Consider the following 18,345-nt stretch of genomic DNA (forward strand, 5'->3'; position numbering starts at 1 on the left):
CTTAACATTGTCACCGCTGTTAGCGATCACTTTTGCCAGCGATGAGCAAGAGCTGTTGCCACTCTTGTAAAAACCTGCATGGCTGTCCGGGATGTGGTTTGTCTTTCACACTGCTGTCCCCACTGCTGGAACATACACCACCCACCGCCTCACTGTGCTCACATCCACTGTCTGTTTGGTAGGACATGGTTTCAAAGTAAGAGAGGGGAGATTTAGGTTGGATATAAGGAAAGTTTGGTCTCCATATACATTCAGTAAGCATCAATGAATGGACATTCATTGGGTCAAATGTTTTCCTCATGGAGGAATTCAGTGGCACACCTTTGCTTCACTTGCAAAGGTGCATGTACTTCCATGTCAGATGCCATTCTGTCAGACTGCCCCTCTACTGCCTTTTTGTTGCATAACAACACAATGGAATGGGATATTGCTGGCAAGGTTGAGCCTCTTCTGCCCTACCAGCAGCATCTGCCTCTGATGTTGTGGGCCAACATCATAAAATAGGAGTCACTGCTTTCAGAACTGCCCTTGTAATAGCATGCAACAGTTCAAACAGATATAATTGCTGGTTCAGAGTGTAGTGTTTTCTGTCTTTTTTGTAACAAAAAACTTTGTTTAAGACAAGCTTTTGGTAAGTGCTTAGGAAGTGCCACAGCAGAGAGAGAATGTTCCCAGCCTTGGCCCTGTACTACACTTCTGAAATTGTCTTAGTTTTTATTCTGCATTTTATTCAGCCTTTTGAGATTTCAGCCTAGAATAGGTTGGTGAAAAATAAGCACTCATGATCTATTCACTGTTTAAAGTTAGACATATGAAAAAGACAGGAAGGTTTTCCTCTATTACAGTGTTCTGTGGCTTCTTACAAATGTAATTTCACCTGAATACCAGGTGAAATATCAAAGTGACAGGGATACCACGATGCTTAAAAAACAAATGCGGCTTCATAAAATCCAGAATTGAAAAACAGCTTTCTAATTATTCTCATTGGTGCTGATCCCAAGTACCTGTGAAGGGAAATCCACCCTTCCATTGTGATCTACTGCTCAAGGAAAAACATTTGGACAGAGCATCGGCCAGGGCTGTGTATGCCTTTTGAGGGAGCCTCAGCTGTCCTTCTCTCTGTTATTCAGTTGGCATACATTTGTGCATACATCCAAGTGTGCTGGCATCATAACTCTCTAAAACTCCATGGAAATCAAGGGAGCTCACTTTATTCCCAACACCATGTTGTTCTCAAGCTGCATTTTTGTACTTCTTACACTTTTTCTTATGTCTTGGACCACGTGTCCCTCTATGGATGCCCCCATCCCTTGGGCAGGGGGCATCTTGAGGGGCTGCCAACTCCAGCGGGCACAGCTGGCCAGGGCAGCCTTCACCCCATGCTGGCCCAGTGTGCCTGTGGTGGAGACTGTCCCCTAGGAATGCTTTGGTCTTTTGTTAAAATGCTTTGGTACGTCATTGTGATATCAGCCAAAACTGGTGTAAGTTCTGCAAGTTGACTGCATTAATGTGCGATAAAGTTCTTCAGGATGGAGACGTGTGATGACACTATGAGGGGCAAAATAGGGATAGGAAGGATGGGGAGATATTTACAGTGTTTGCTTAAACACTCCTTTAGAACCATCTAGAGAATATGGTTAGGTATATCTTATTTTAGAAAGCATAAATTATTTACTAAGCTGTGACAAGCATGCTTCTGATTTAAAACAAAACAGTGCTACTCGTTCAGGTACCAAGCAAAAATACTCTATATGTAGGAGGAAGTTTATATATATAACAAATTAATCAATAGTGCTGTAGTTTTGGGAAAGGGTTAATTGTTTCTGAAGCTACAAGACTTGGTGGTAAGATGACAGAGGAGACTCTTAAATCAGTGCAAAGATAATTCTTGGATATGGAGACACTGGCATTACCAAAAAGGTAGTTAACAAGAGCATTACAAATTGACAACCCTTGTCTTTATATTCAAGCTTGAATATGATCAGCTAAATTCTCTGTTCTAAGGAACTGTACCTGCATTTTTGTATCATCATGACAAACCAGACTGGTGTTTGGACGTAAGTATCACACACTGGTTAAACTCAGCCCTGCAGACAGCTGAGAGGACAATGAAGTGTGCTGTGTGGGGTGGGGACAGGGAGAGAGCCTGAGGCTGCAGAACATCATCCTCCGGGGGCATCTGCTTTGACATGCATGTTTGCCATTGAAATGAAAGCTTATAAAAATGTTTTATTTGCTGCAAGACAGCAATTTTTAAATTTTTTTTTTCCCAATGTTTCAAAATCAAGTTTTAGAAAACTGCTAGGGAAGAAAAAAGGTTTTCTTTCCTCATGTGTTTGTTTCCATGAGCGCTTTACCTCTGTCAAAACAGAAAATACTATTTACATGCATTAAGAAGGTTGTAAGGGAGAGCCTGAGAAACTGGTACTATAAATGTGTGTCAAAACAGAATGGTCCTATAAGGTTATTCTGTTATACGTAATTTCAATGAAAATTTACAACTACTGAAATAACTACATTGGCAATACGTCGTTTTTTTAGTCTGTAAACAAAATATGGCTCACAAAACTATCATACCAAGAAAATATATGAATATGCAATACAAAAAGCACATCTTTCTCCTCTGCACCAGTAGTAATATATGATGGGATATGTAATTAGTATAAACAGTCACAGATGGAGCTTTAGTTTTACTATTAGGACTCTCATAAGAGCGCTAATTACTTGGCTTAAAGGAAAACACCAGGAAAAAAAAAATGGGCTTAATGAATTAGAAAGACAGAATCTGAAGTTTCAGAATTATCTATGACATTACTTTGGTGTGGGCCATGCCGTGACCCAACAATCTCTGAACACAAAACTTTTAGTTAGTAGGCTTCATAAAATAACCTGCCTGTGTGGAGGAAATATTAGAGGGTTTTTTTTCTTGCTGAGTATTACTGGCAGAAAAAAGTTCTTCCTTGTTCCTTTTTTCCCAACAGGCTCATGTCAGAAGTGACCTCCTGACAAAGTAAGTATAGAGATTAACATACGAACTTGCAGGGAAATACAGTTAGGACAGGACCCGGGACTGCAATCCCTAAGAGTGAATTCCAAGAGAATTCTGTATTTGCTGCAATTTTTTAAGTCAAAGATCTTTATAAATGCAAGTAATTTAAAATCTAAGTGATGAAAATTGTCTCAAAATGTGTGAGTTTTTTCCAGCTTGTTATGAGTTTTGTGTAGACTGAAACCACGTGTGCACCTCCATGAAAGGCACACACTCAAAGCCCGAGCTAAGCCACACGAGGGTTTGCCCACTGATCATCCCTACCACCTTGTCATTGTCTGAAAAGTGACTGAGATCACCTGCACGGCCTGCAGCTTTTACTGCTACGAGTAAATCTTCTAAAACCAATGATGCCACACAAAAACGCTTCACTTTCTTGTTTTTTTCGTTTTCATAAATTTTACAGTAGCACATTCATACTTGTTGGTAGAAAGAAGGAAGTGACATTTTGGTTTCAAGGCTTAGCTGGGTTCCCTCTGGCTGATGAACTTTGGCTACAGCCCTGTGCTCCAAGGGCTGCTTGCTTCTGATGTTTGCCCTGCCACGCTTTCAATTCTGCTCTGTGACTCTTTTGATTAGAAAGAATATGTATGTATGTGTGCTAATAATTATATCTAGAAATTAATAATAGCTGCGGAGATGCACTTAGGAGTGATGATCATTTGCAAAACATCAATTAACCAGTCAGGTTGAGAGCACTAGCTAGCAGCATTAGGCTTACAGGCCTTTGATTTCTTACAAGTATTTCTGTTCTGCGACATCTTTCTGCATCTCACTCTGATTAATGTTTAATGAAATTTTCTCTAATTTCAGTCTCTTTGCTTTTGGAATTCTGTGGTATTGTTCTATTATATTAAGTGAAGGCTATTTTCCAAATACAAATGTATACTGAAAAGATAACACAACAAAGTGAATTTGCAATGTGAGGGAATTTAATTAATACGAAAACACTTGAAACAGTGTCCTCAGATGGGTTTTGCTGTTGGGCTGGTTTATATTTTAGTTTTTGATAGTATCCTGGTTCTCCTAAGGGGAAAGCATTTTTTGTTCTTAATCCATCATTTTCTCAAGAATAAGCATAATGAGCATCTGAGAGTTGACTGTGGGTGAAATGATGTGACATGCCAATGACATTTTCATTAAAAAATATTTTAATGAGAACAGGAAACAGAAGGGGCAGAAAAACCCTGCAGGCTCTGATGGATTGTTAGCTACCCAAAAGTACAAATATTTACTTGGGAGTGTGGCTGTTACATTTACATCTTACTTCTACAAAATCATCTTTAAAGAGATGCCCAAGTTTCTTGTAATGGCACACAAGTCTTGCAGAGCATGAGCGTAAAGGGAGACTTGGCTGAGTTTGGTGACACGAGCTGCTCCTGTTCCTCGTAGTGCTGGAGTCAGGTCTCCATGTGGCCATTTTAGCCATTGGCAGTGTGATGCCTGAATGCGGAAAAGAGAAGGCAAAGAGAAAAATGTCTGACTATTTAACCTACTCCTGACTGTTGGCTGCTACGTGTGCGCCTGAATTTTTTTGTTTAAAATCGGTCAAGATGTTCTGTAAACCTTTGCAATGTTGTGTCAGCCAATAAGAGGCTGAAAGGGTAATTCAAATCAGTGAATAATTTTGGTGCATCTCAGAACACTTATGCGGTTAGTAATTCCCTTGAAAAACATTTCTAATTTTTTGCCGGTGCTTATATTGGTATGAGGCCAGCACAGCCAGAAATCACTGAAAGGCCCTTATGTGTAAAACTTGTAATGTGTAACAGAATTTGGAAATGAGGGAAAGGTCTGGGCTCGTGTTTCAGTGATGTCATCCCAGATTTCAGATGCCAGGTGAGGGGGGTGCGAACTGGAGCAAGGCTAGAGAACCAGCCCTGCCCCCATTTCCTCTCAGCCAATACCAGGGTGGTTCAAAGCCTTTTCCTACAGGGTACGAAAGTCCTGTTGAAATCTCCAGATGCTCTTGTTCCAGTCTTTTAAAACAATAAAGAATGAAACATGGAACTGTCTTGGTAGGAGGCTATTTAGACCAAAGTACTCATTCATATGTGGGTCAGATTCTAGTTCAGTGGGCAAGCACACTTTCCTTCATTAATATCCCTTCAGTGCCCAGTAGAGAGGGATCTGGAAGCACTGGTGTCAAAAACCAAGTGGAATCTGCCCACCAAGGTAGCAAATCCCTTAAATAAGCGAGACCTTGCATGACTCACTTCAAGCACACAGCATGGCAAGTTCCCTAGCAATGTCTGCACATTATCTCAGCTTTACTTGCCACCTTTATGCTTTGAGTTCCCTGTCAACACCCCTCACGCTTCTGCTATAAGGTCTCTTAAAATGGAGACTTGCAAACTATGGCAGGCAAAAATTAGGACATGAATAATTTCACCCTGGAATATTTTTTACTTGTGCCTTTGGGTGAATATTTAATAATTAAATATCATGGAAGAATGGCCTCATAAAATCCTGAGTGAGCAGTATGTTGGTTACTCATTTTAAAAGAAAGCCCTCGCTGCATTTTAACTATAGAGAGAGACAGAGAGCAGAAAGGTGTACCTCGTTTTTCATCTGCTTAGTCTGATGTTTGGTTTCCATTTTTTTTAAACTCAGAAATTTATTTTAATGAAAATCCATTCTGCAGACCAATTTCACAGCAGAAATAATGACGTGTTTTCTTCAGAGTCTCTAACCTCCCAAGTGGTGCCACAGGGAGGTTTTACCTTTTTAGACAAACCGAGTATTTCTGTGTGATAAACTAGCAATAAGGGGCTGAAATTCATAATTTGTAACTGTAGTAGGAAATTTAAAGGCAACTTGTCTTTCCGTCTTGACAAATGGATGCCAGATCGCATTAAATATAGGTGGTGCATGGACACTGCTCTCCCATAGAGGAAATGGCAGACATCCTGCATCTTCCCAGGCGCTGAACTTAGAAACAAAACCTGCCAAACAAGCTTTAGGATGAGGTGCTGCAGAAGTGCTTAAAAAAGAGACAGGAGAAATGTAAAGCTTATAGCTTCTATGCTTACAGAGAGAAAGCTAAATATATAGAGGGATCTATATATTATGTAGAGTTTGGAGGGGGTTCACAGTACTGAAGAATTAGATCTTGATCCTTTTCTAGTCCTTAGGACTTGTGCTTATGTAAGGAAAATCAGTTCATCATTCCAACTTTGACATCTAAGTTGGCTCAGACTTCAGAACCCAAAGGCTAAATTTCAGGCATAGCTGCTTTTCAGGAGGCTAGTTAGAAGTACCTCTGTGTGGGACTGAGTTTTTACTGACTTTTTTTTATTGTTGCTTTGTGAGTTTGGAATCAGTATTGTCTATAGACATCATTCCACAAAGTCCTTGCAGATGAGGAAATGGGGCTTTATTATTATTATTTATAAAATAATTTTGTTTGATAGCTCTTTATGCATCTTGACTAATTAAATTAGGGTATGTTTAAATTAATTGAATTAATTTCTATTCCAGAATTGAAATATTTTATTGACAACACTTCAAGTGCCATGAGTCAGCTGAGCTTTCATTTGTGGTACAGGGAGTGTAACATTGATGGTGTTGCAGTGATCATTTGCCAGCAGGCAAGCAGAGCCCTTTGCTGGAAATCAGATTGCCATTGAGCACCCAGCCTGCCCCTGCTGTATGCATGTAGAAGAGAAGATGGCTGTACATACACCAGACTAATGATGCTTTCCAGAAGAATTTTTTGGTTGTACCAAAGTGTTCAAGGAAGAATGATGTAAAACAGAAATAGTAAATATTTGATACTGCAACTTAGGTCTCATCTGAGAGCTGCAGAAGTGTACAGATTCAGATTGAGGTCAGTGTGGTTGGCTTGGAGGCTGTCTGAATACAACTTGAATACCAATTTTTAGTAAATTGATTTAGAAACCACTTCAGGTCTATAAACCACATCAAGCTAAATCAATTTAAGGTTCTCTTAAACTCTTTTAAGAGAGACTGCACCAGGAAGTTGCCCGGGTTTAACTAGATCTGTTTCTAAACTGCCTGAGTTATATCAGTGCTCATCTAGCGTAAAAGTCAGCCTGGAGATGCAGAAGTTAAAGGGTCCATACTTTATTGTTGTTCACCCAGTTAATTAGATGTGTGTACAAAGGTTCACTGTAAAGAACTATTTCATTAGCGGGGTGCAACATGGAGTGGAAGCCATAATTTTCTTTTATTTTAATTGAACTGATGCTTGGAAAAGGAAGGATGTGAGATGCATATAACAGCTCTTACTGTTGAAACCTTTGGAAGGATGAAAAGATGCTGGATAATAATGAAATTGTATTTTTTCCGTAAAATGAAGTAGTCATTCTGGTGTTTGAAGTGCTATAATTATAAAGCAATTTGCCACTCTTAATGGGAGGACTTTTATTTCATAAAATATTAACAAAATATAATATCGGTGCAATAGGTTAGGAACAGTCTTATTTTCTCCATAAAAAGTCAATTTGTAACCACTGCAGACTGTCTTTCTTAAGATGACTATATTAGAGTAACTGATCCTTTTATAGAAGTATCAAAGCATTAAAATAATCACAGCAGATATCTCACTTACCTTCCTATTTGGTAATCAAACATTTCTCGCTCTCTGCCAGTTTTGTTTAGGCTGGTGTTACTTTCCCTTGGGCCCAACATCTGCAGAGATATTTGCTTGAAGTACAATCTTCTGAGCTGAAACTCCTTTCAGTAAAAGATTATAATCTTGACAGAATGGAGCTTTGTCCCAGCAAGCCTAAAATAAACATTTCTATTTTTCTTTCAGACTAGCAAGTAAGGAAAAATCAAATATTTCTACAGTAAAATGAAGGGAAGGAAAGTGAAGAGAGTTTGTGTAATTACGGGATTTCAGTTCTGATCTGGGCAGCTGTAGAGCATATGTATCATGGGATGAACAAAGGACTGGAGATGGCAGAATTAACTGAGCCTTAATGGATTCACTCTTTCTCTCTCTTTGTTACTATTTTTAATTATTCAGAATTTTTTTTTTTTTTCCCCTTCTTTCTGTTGTGAGTGCTCCAGTATTCATCCACTCAAGCAGATCACGGTCAGCTCCTAAGGAAGTTGTTAATCGTAGTGCTTCAAAATCTGGTAAGAATGGGATCTCTAAATAGTTGAGACAGAGATCATGGAGGAAACTACTTGAGCTGAATGATAAACATTTTTTTCTTAAAATAAAGGAGACCCTTCCCATCCCCCGGCCTCCCTGGCCTTTGTGCTCATATTAGCCAGGTTGGAAGGCAGAGAAGGAGGAATGCCACGAGGCACAGAACAAAAATATTTTGTTAGCAAAGGCAGCAAATAAAATATGAACCATAAAATGCGGACCATCTCTTTCTCCAGCTTTCCAGTCTGCCTGATCAGTCACCTAAAATGAGCTCAACAAACATTACAGCAATATATAATTATATAATATATATATATAAAATATATAACATTGCTGCAGTGGGTTTGATGAGAGAGATTTGTCTGCCTCTGCTCTGTTCAGTATGAGGACCTGTCAGGGCTACAGCCTGTGTGTTTGGCTGAAGCTGAAGGGCCAAGAAATTGTCATTTCATTTTAGCAAGTCCTTTAGGTTTGCTGGCTTCAGTGCAATTACGCCAGTTTATACTAAAGGTGGTATGGGTCCTCTAGCTGATAAAACAGATTTTTGGAATTTTCTCTTGTTCTCTTTATATGATTTGATACTCTGATTTATTTTTTCTTTAAATTAGTAATGTCTCTGTCCTAGTAGTAAAGCCCTCTGCATAAAAAACTCACCAAAGCTTGTGCACCCTGAGAGAACATTCACCAAACTCTTTTTGTCAAATGTAGTCCCAAATCAGTTTGGCAAAATATATTGAGTATGTTTGTAAACTTTTGTAGGAAGACTAAAACTTTATTTGAATGATGTTGTTTGTGTTTAAAAAACGAAAGAAAAAAATGATAATACTTAAAAGAGAACAGCACCACAGCCAACAATCTTATATGTGTAACTGCATTTTAAGAGTGTATTTTCCAAGTGGAACAAAAATAACTTAAGGATATTGGGAGATCACAGCTTCCTGATCAAACCTATACTAAAAATCCTTAGTACGTTAGCCATGCCAGTGCCATGAGGTCCCATCTGAGCGTCCTTTATGTCAGCAAAACTTCCATGGGTGTTAGATAGGCTTTAGTGGGACTTTCATTAGTGCAAAAGCTGGAGGCTGGGATCCCAGCAGTACTGCTCACCATTGTGTTTGGCTCCTAGGAATTCAGTGTGCAGCCCAAACTCATTGATTAGCTAACAGTCGCTGGGAGGTGAATGTTTAGTCAGCCTGCCCATGGTGTTGATTGCAAAATCTGTATCTAGCAATGTCATTCACACTGGAAACCCATCCTGCATCTATTATCAACAGGGTGGAAGCAATCTTGCTCGTGTCTCTATGTATGTTCACAGCTGTCTGGCAATCAGGAGTGGTGGAAAACACGGAAGAAACATTGCCTAACCTAGTTGCTTGTGGGTTGAAAAAGCAGCGTGTTGCTATTTATCCCTGTCAGCAGCAGGTCCTATTAACTATTTTTAATGAATCACCACTGCTTTTACTTTTGCCAGCAGCCATGACCTTCACCATTTAGAAACACATGGTCTCTCATAAACGATAGTCTATGACATATAAACTTGAGAAGGATTCTATCACGGCTCAAGCTACAATATCTATCACTAAAACAAACTGCTCATTCCAGCTCAAGAGACACTCATATATATCATGGAGCCAGCCTTCCATATTTTGAAATTTACTGCCCTGCATTGGTGCTTCTTTTTCTTAGCTTTTTTTTTTTTTCGTTCTTTCTTTCTTTCTTTTTTTAGAAGAGGCCATGCAACCTTGCTCACTTAATACTTTTGATAAACTTCTACTGACAAGGAACTTGATTAATGATGGTTAAAAGAATTGAATCAAGAGTAGGAAAGACAGGGCCAAAAAAGCAGACTGCTGGGCTGATGGAAACTAACGTCTCTACAGAAATATATGATGGACCCTCCTTTTTGCCATGCCAAGTAATTACTCGCACAGGCCTGTTGTAATAATTCCTATTACAGCCAAAACGGAAAAGTCAGTAACTCACAGCCCAGGGACAAGGTGAAGGCAAGGCCAGAGTAGCGTGGATCAATATTTCATTTACTCACTGAAGTTAGCTTCTATCCCTGTATCAAATTCTTTTACAGAAAGCCATGAAAGAAATGAGGTTTGCTGAAAAACACCAATACAGGACCCTCATTTCCTTGGGGGTGCTCAGAGAGTACACGGAGCAACAAAACCTTTCAGCAAAACAATATGCACTCAAGGTCACTCATTACTTGCTACCGTTGGAAAATAAAGTGCTATTAGCCTGATATGAGTAATGTACATCAATCAGCTGCAGACCAGCAAAACTATGTTTTCAATGTGGTATTGCAGCTGAAAATGAATGAACCATGTTAATGCTTTCTGAACAGTTTGACAACAGTGAAGAATTTTTCCTTTGGCATTATCATTTATTTCAGAGTTTCACTGTAATACATCTCTGTGAAATCAAGCCAGAGCACTTCTGTTGTTTGCTGTGCTTTGGTATAATCGAATTAATTCTTATTAAGCAAAAGTTGTTATTTAGATGGGGATGGTTGGACGTTTTCCAAAAAGGTCCTGTCTGTGACTTACAGGACTCTCAGGCTAAGGACAGATTAACAGATGTAAAAGAAACGATCCATCACGTTAGCAATATTTGCTTAGAATATATACAGTATACATTGTATATACAATACTAAAGTACACATGCTTATACTTTACTGCGTGCAACTCTTCTGTAAAGTGTTAAGTGTTAAGGAAAAGGAGGATTTGAATTTGAATATATCACTCAACAATTGCATGTTGTGTTTAAGGCTACCACTATCTGAGGGACATGTGTGCTCCTGAAATAGCTAAAGTACCCTGGGATGTATTTTTTGCTGCTTTCTTTCACAGGCTTTGTTGTTTTCCCTGTAGATGTGGGCTTTCCAGAGGAGATTCTGGGGAAAGTGGTAACACGTGTTCCGGAACTGCGAGCAGGAGATGTTCTGAAGCACAGACACAGTGGCATGGATACTGTGCAAGAAATGTTCTTTTTTTCTTGGTTTCTGTCTAAAAACAGGCTTTCCTTCTGGAGCCTTCTCATCTGTAAATATTTCCATTAAAACTGGAGACAAAGCTCTTTTGGTTCTGTGTGCTGGTAGGGATACAGTACTGGCTGCTTTTTGTACAAATAACCTGTGATTTGCTCATATATCTGATGCAGATCTTCTATAGTCTTCTTCTGTGTCATTTGTTTGGAGTGCTGTGTTTTGCTCATCTCCTTTGATTTTCTGCGCTATATTTTCCTTTGACATATTTAGAAAATGAGTCTTACTAAAGATTAGAACTCTCTACAAAGTTGTGTTTGTCTTAAGGGGGTATGGCCCAAGAAATGCTGTGCCGTCCTGTTAAAAAATGAATTATTATGAAATAAATTGCTACAGAACTTTGAAAATGGCTGTGTGACAGTTGTCACTTCTTGCCATGGAATGTTCATCTTTTCCTTTTTTTCCCCTTTTCTTTTATGTAGCGTTCTCTAACTTCAGCTTTTTAAAATCATTTACTGAATAGAAACGTTAAATTTTTATTCCAAAATCTTATCTCAAAAACTTTAGCATTTTGCTCTCTTACTGTATTTTGTAGTGGGAAATATAAAGCAGTTTCTTTTTCTAGCACTCTATCCTGAGATCGGACACACAAAGCAAAGCACACACATCTGTAATGAGCACCGAGCTCCTTCCAGCACCTGAACTCACTTAACCCATGTTAATTCCATGCAACGCTATAATGTGCAGGTAAACAAACCCGTAAGTGATGGGCCAAAGGGAAAATGAATGATTGAAGGTCATATGCTAAGTTAAAAATGAGCGTGCTCTTTCACGTTTGACATTTTGAAAGTTTCTGCTAAGTTTACTGCTGTTCAGTAGAGTCCAGGGACATCCAATGAATTAATTTTATCTCTTCTGTATCAACGTGTCCTCTCCATTTGTTAACTACTTGAGTAATGCTGTTAAGTTTATTGCAGTTGTAGTGTTCTGTCTTTTCTTAAGAACAACTGGTGGTTTGGAAAACAGAATCGTAGTTCCTTGCATATTTCCATTCCAGGAAATCAATTATATGAAACATATTGTTCTTCCCATCTGTTATTTCAACTATTTTGTGTAAAATGACATACAGAGAACGAGACCTGTTTCCTTTTTCACTTCTGCAAGAAGGAAGGCAGGTGAAGTTTAGAAGTGCCTGTGAGACTGAAGAGAAGAGAAGTCTGAAGATGGTCTTCTTTCTAGAGGCTCTGTTGGATTAAAAAGGTCCACTACGTTTGATTTGCTCCACAGTTTAAATGTGGAGTCAACTCCATAATGGGGGATATTTCAGTCACAAAAACTCTCGTAGTTCTTCGTAGAGATTTTTTTCGAGGCATAAAGGAGAATTAAAGAACCTGCCTCCTCTGCCTGTAGGAGATCTGGAATCACAGCCTCCTTTTTATAAAATCCTGTTGCTGGCAGTAAGTTACTTTAGAAAATGGCTTCCACTACAACTAGCAAGCCCATAACAGTGTCTGGGCTTACCTGTGCCCATGTTCCACAGGTCCCTGACGCTCCTCACCGTTATTTAGGTGGCCTCGTCTCCTTTGAAATGCAGTCTTTTCAGTGCTTCCTTTTCCCAGACCTTCTTTGGAGCAGTGAGACAGTGTTAGTTTTAGTTAGCTGGAGCATTTAGGTGCCTGTTTCCTTCTGGGTTTACTAGGTACCTTAATACCTATCAGAGATCTAGGATTCACTTAGTGTAAGTGAATTTGTATAGAGCTATTAGAAATCTATGTGACTTCCTATGCTTATGCAGTGCAATGAATAAATCTATCGAGGATGTCTAAATCAGAACAAGAGGACCTCATGATTAGGAGGTGCTTCAGTATGTTTTAATGAAGATACTCCAGCCTCCTGACTTTCACTGATATAAGGATGTTTGATTTGTTTGTTAGTTTGTTTGCAAACTAGCAGCCTAACTTCTGTCGTTTTTTTTTTTTTTCCCCTAATTTTTGATTGTCACAATACCCCCTGGATCTAGGTGTAACGAGAAGGAGGAGGCGTTGCTTTGTATCACTGAGCACTCTTTGGTAGCTTTCAGGCCAAGCAAGTTGCATGCTGCAGAATTACTCTTTGAACCAATGTGAACTGAGATGGGATTGCATCCCTCATACAGCACTCTGCTGGTGCTTATAGAAGTGAACTGCTTGGTCTGGAGGTCAGCACTTTTGGATTCACTGTGCACTTAGTTAGATCAAGGTCTGATCTGAGGTTAAAATCAATATCACAAATTGCAGATAAAATGACAAAGAATATGTTTCCATCTGTGTTATATTTTAGGTACAGTGGTCTTAATGTATAAGTAGGTCAATTTCATTAAGGTGTAATTTCATTAAGGGACCATAACTGTAACTGGAGTTTGGCCACTAAATGATTTTTTTTCTGTCCACAGTGAGTGTAGAGACATGCATCGCTCCTGGGTGCTGCTCACTTTGGTCATTTTATTTGAGAGCAGTGAAACCAGTAAGCATAAAGTGTACTCTGAGAGTCTGAAGGAAATAAGTAAAAAGCTGCAAACTGCAAATAGATTCTTTATTTGAACTGTCATGAGAATATCCATCAAAATCGTATACTAAAACATTCATGCACTTAAAAATAAATAAGTAAATAATAATAGAGTTGTTAGAAACAGAACTTTAATGCACCTGTACAGGTACACATGCAGCTGAGTTTTCAGCAGTAGAGCCTTCAGGCTTGCACTTCTAATATAGAAGGGCCATGAGGCAAAGCATCTGACTTGAGGAAGTTTCACTTCAGTTTGTGTAATGTGGCAAATCTGATCACATAGTTAACTAGAAATGCCATTACAGTCACAGCACATAGAGATGAAGATGCTCTGTTTGTGTGTTTGTGCTGGCTAAGGTAGAAGGTCTGTCCCCATACAGGACACGAGAAGGGTGGCACGTGGGGAGGAAGGGGGAAGTAGTCTGCAAATCCTGCACAGTGAGGAGGGCGGTGAGATGACTCTGAGAAGTGTAATTCCGCGTGCCCGAAGCTGATGCTGAGCTCTATGGTTGGATCCTGGGGAGGGGGGAGGGAGAGGGGGATGAACATTGAGCTCCCAGAACCTGCACATATTTTGCACGAACCAAAAAGCTTATTTGGGGTGCCCAACCCCTAGGGGCACCACCCAGCATCACCCAGCAGATGCAGGCACAGTATGGTTTTTTTCCAATTGTGGTGCAGAGTGGAGGGGAAACACAGCCAAAGCTGTTGCCAAGCAAAGAGCTGTGACTCATTCTGCTGTGGGGGCCCTAAGGAGCCCCAGCCTGTGCCCTCGGATCTGGTGGCACGTGGAAGAAGGCTGATGAGAGAGAAGATCATAACTGGGCAACAGCTGCTCTGTGTGACTTGCTTCCCTGGTAACCTGGCAGCGCTCCAAGCAGAAATCTGAATAGGAGTTAAAGTGCTTGAGGCGTTCATTCCCTTGGTGTCTCCAGCCTTCCTTCTCCTCCCAGCTCCTGCTGGATCTCTGCTCAGCAGCGATGGAGGCATCTTAAGGCCGTGCAAGTTCGGCAGAGTTCCTGTTGGCAGTGGAGGGGCAGATGTGGCTGCGACTTGCCTCAGTGCCTGCTGCAAGGCACAGGAGAGCCAGGCTGCGGGCAAGTGGCTCTGCTGTCACCAGAGAGAGCCTGATCTTAGGGGGATGGAAAGCTGCGTGGGAAAACCTCTGTGATTGTATCGGTATTTGGTGATTCCTGTTTACATGCACTGCCTTTCTGTGAATTTCCAGTCACATGGGAGGTTCGTGGGATTGTTTGCTCCTGCCTCTGGTTTACTTGGACATCCTTCCCCAGCCCCCCAGGTATTCTCTGTCAGCAGCGATTTCTTGGCGGCTTTTCAGGACTCTCCAAGTTGTTACTGGCTCCTCTTGAAATTCAGAATGCTGCTCTGTAGCTATGGCTGATGCAGAAATGCAGTTTTACGTCCCTTGGATATTTATAGAAGCAATGTTTTAAATGTGCAGTTTTAATCTTTTTATGCATTTCATAAATTGCTTTGTTGTTTTTGTTTTATTTGGGTTTATTTTGAAGTCCAGTTTCCTTCCTGCTGCCTTTTTGTAGCAGTTTTGCCTTGAGTTTTCAATTACTACGAAACATTAGTGAGTCATGTATTCCAGAGTATTGCAAAAAGCAAAAAATAAATTCTCTACCAGTTGTGAACAGATGCAACTTAAGCTAGATGCCAGTTGCTCCCTGTTGAAGAAATGCTGATCTTTATTATGTCAAGATAGATAATAGAAACAGTATAAAACAAAACAAGAGGAATGCAAACAGCTACTTTGTGCTTACCAGTAAGTTTTCTCTCTATGGAGGCAGTAACGACAGCAGCCCAGACAGTTTCTTAAGGCTTTTCCTGCTCTTCTGTGCCCTCTATTTGATCATCTGCCAAGGCCTATGAATAGTGCCAAATCAAACAGCACAGCATCTCTATAAGTCTGCTCTTGGAAGCTAAGGAATTCAGCAGTTGGAGTGCAATGCCAGATATAAAAGAAGCAATTATAGTGGACTGCCAGGAGTTTAGGTTGAATAACTTCAATATTTGTATAACAGATAATTTGAGGCTGCTTTTACTAACTGAACTTTTGCTTTCTGTATGCTTTTTTTCACCAGAATCTTAATTGATGCAAATATAACCTTACCCAGATGCAAGAGAAAAATGTGTTTTCTTCTCTCTTTTTTTTTTTTTTTTAGGTTCTGAAGTTCTGTAAAAACTTTGAAGCCTGTTTCTACTAGCACTGGCAACTGAAGTTCATCTGTGAAACAGAACCATTGCAGAGAAGGAACTGCTGCAATTTTGGAATACAGAAGACCACCTTCATCTTTGCAGGTATCTCCATTTTTTCATGCCTTTACACGATCCTTCCCTTGACTTTTGTCCTTCCTGATTAGTAACAGTGAAGAAGTTTTTAATGTGATATTTCAAGAAAAGAAAAAATTATACAGTGAAATGGAAAGATTTACACAATGACAAGAGTTAGTGGAATAGTTATATTGTTTAGGGTGAAAAAGAACTTGGATTCCTTATACTGACTGCACTGTGGACACATGCCAGTTCTGACTGAAGTAAAATTCATCTTACTGTGATTGACCATCCAAAATCTGTTAACCATTTTTAATCGTCAGGAGCATGAAAAGGAGCTTTGCTTAAAACCAAACTGTTGTTATATACACTAGTTAATAGTCATCCTACTCTGGAGTCTACAGAGCCAGAGTCCACTGATACCAGTTTAACACAAACAGCATGCTTAAATTCCACACAAAAGGACAGGGAAAATCTAATTAAAGCTGGAAGTTGATTGCTAATCTTGCCATGTTGTAAAGAAATGGGAAAATTCTATCTGGATTTTACTGCCTTTCCCTGTAAAGATTTTTTTTTATGTGTAATTGCAAAATACACTGTAAGATGAAATTTTAAAAGATGGTTAAATAAAGGAAACAGTTTCATACGGATTTCATTTCAGAAAAGGAATTATTAAGCTGTCATTGGCTATATACGGAGTTGGATTTCAGGGTCCATGTAACAATACCATATTTGTAAAAACAACAGAAGCTTAATTTTCGGATGGAGTGGAATAAAGTGTTATTTTAGGAAGGGAATGATACTCAAATAGAAATTGAGGGACAGAAAGCAATACACGACATGTGTGGCACTAAGTGAAGGTAGTGGAAACCAGTGTCTTTCAGTAAAAAATATGAGGCATTAATCTGAAAGAGGGCAAGATTAGAACTGTGCATGTAAAGCAGTTGTGTAAATGCAAACAGTAATCTAAATGATAACAGAAGGTCATGCTGATCATTTTGTCAGATATCTTTCCATTTCTGATTACCTATCACGTGATATTAGCTGTTTTGCTGTAAACTTGTAGCACTACCAAATGGTGGGGAAAGAGTTGTTTCATTGCTTGTGTAAGCGGTGCTGGCTCTCCACAATTCAGAAAGGGAATCAAAAAGTTCCTCAGAGATCAGTTAGTGTGCTTTAACTGCTTTACCTCCCAAGGGCTGTGAATTTATTTAGGTTCATCTGGCAGAATTTATAGATGGGTTTTCAAGTCTCTCTTCTCCTAGCCATAAAGATCAATAAAGGCCAAACTTTTGATGTATCTTTGATATTTAATATGTTCTGGATTGGACAGTGTTCTCTACTTTTTATTCTAATGTCCTTAGTTTTTTAAGCTTATCTCTTCAATAATTAGTGATGATGTCATGTGAATTTGATCTGTAATCACAGTGAAGCCACAAATAGTGACACATCACCACCACAAGCAGTAAGTGGGAGCCCCGTCCCTGGAGACATTCCAGGTCAGGCTGGACGGGGCTCTGAGCAACCTGATCGAGCTGTAGGTCTCCCTGTTCATTGCAGCAGATCTGGGCTAGATGACCTTTAAAGGTCTCTTCCAACTCAAATGATTCTATGATTCTTATTTTCTCATATAGAAGCAATAGCTTATTACTACTCACATGACCCAGACCTTCCTCACTGAGCCTATTACATTCCCAACGCTGTTTCAGGGGGTAAAATAATTTCTTTGAATAGCTTTAAAGAGATAAACCTGAATTATATACTGGAGCTTTTTGGTAATTTAATTGCCATCATTTGTACCTTGGAATACTTGGACCATTTGATAAAGGGAAAAATGATTGAAGTCTTCCACTTTCACATGAAATTTATTGAAGTGACTTTTGATGAGCTTTAGCAAATACTAAAACAAATGAATTTTTTTTGTCATACTTGGAGTTTTCCCCTTGTTGTTCTTCCATGCAGGCTCAAGCATTCACTGCTTTAGATCAATAAAGAACTTGTTTGCATTAGCTGGGATAACTTTGCAGTGCTGTGAGTGCCTGGCTGTGTGCACAGGTTGCTTGCACTGGAAATGCTGAAGAGAAATTATATCACTTCCATGTGTTAGTTGAAACTAGAGATAACTTCAGTATGTAAAAAAAATACTCCATTTTCTTCCAGGGACTTAGTCCTTAATGGTAGTTACTATAGCTCTGTTAGTCAAATTAATTTTCCAATTATTTCCAATTATTCCTTCAGAAATACTTCGTAAATTTCATCACTTGTGGCTTCATTGCTATATAAGCACAAATTTTCTAGGGCAACTCCTCTCCTCTTCATCCCCAGCAAAGGGTTCAAGCA

The 18,345-nt window shown here is 39.4% G+C and overlaps 1 protein-coding gene across 7 annotated transcripts in view; it reads left to right on the plus strand.

Annotated features, from left to right (window-relative positions):
- MPPED2 (metallophosphoesterase domain containing 2) overlaps window positions 1-18,345 on the plus strand; it is a 194,172-nt gene that overhangs the window by 32,789 nt on the left and 143,038 nt on the right. For all 7 annotated transcript variants that reach the window (XM_090140130.1, XM_090140132.1, XM_090140133.1 and 4 more), the window contains exon 2: window positions 15,897-16,032. The gene's annotated coding sequence lies outside the window, so the exon portion shown is untranslated. The remainder of the gene's footprint in view (window positions 1-15,896; window positions 16,033-18,345) is intronic.

The sequence above is a fragment of the Phasianus colchicus genome, chromosome 5, assembly GCF_987193195.1.
Source record: "Phasianus colchicus chromosome 5, bPhaCol1.hap1.1, whole genome shotgun sequence".
Taxonomy (NCBI): domain Eukaryota; kingdom Metazoa; phylum Chordata; class Aves; order Galliformes; family Phasianidae; genus Phasianus; species Phasianus colchicus.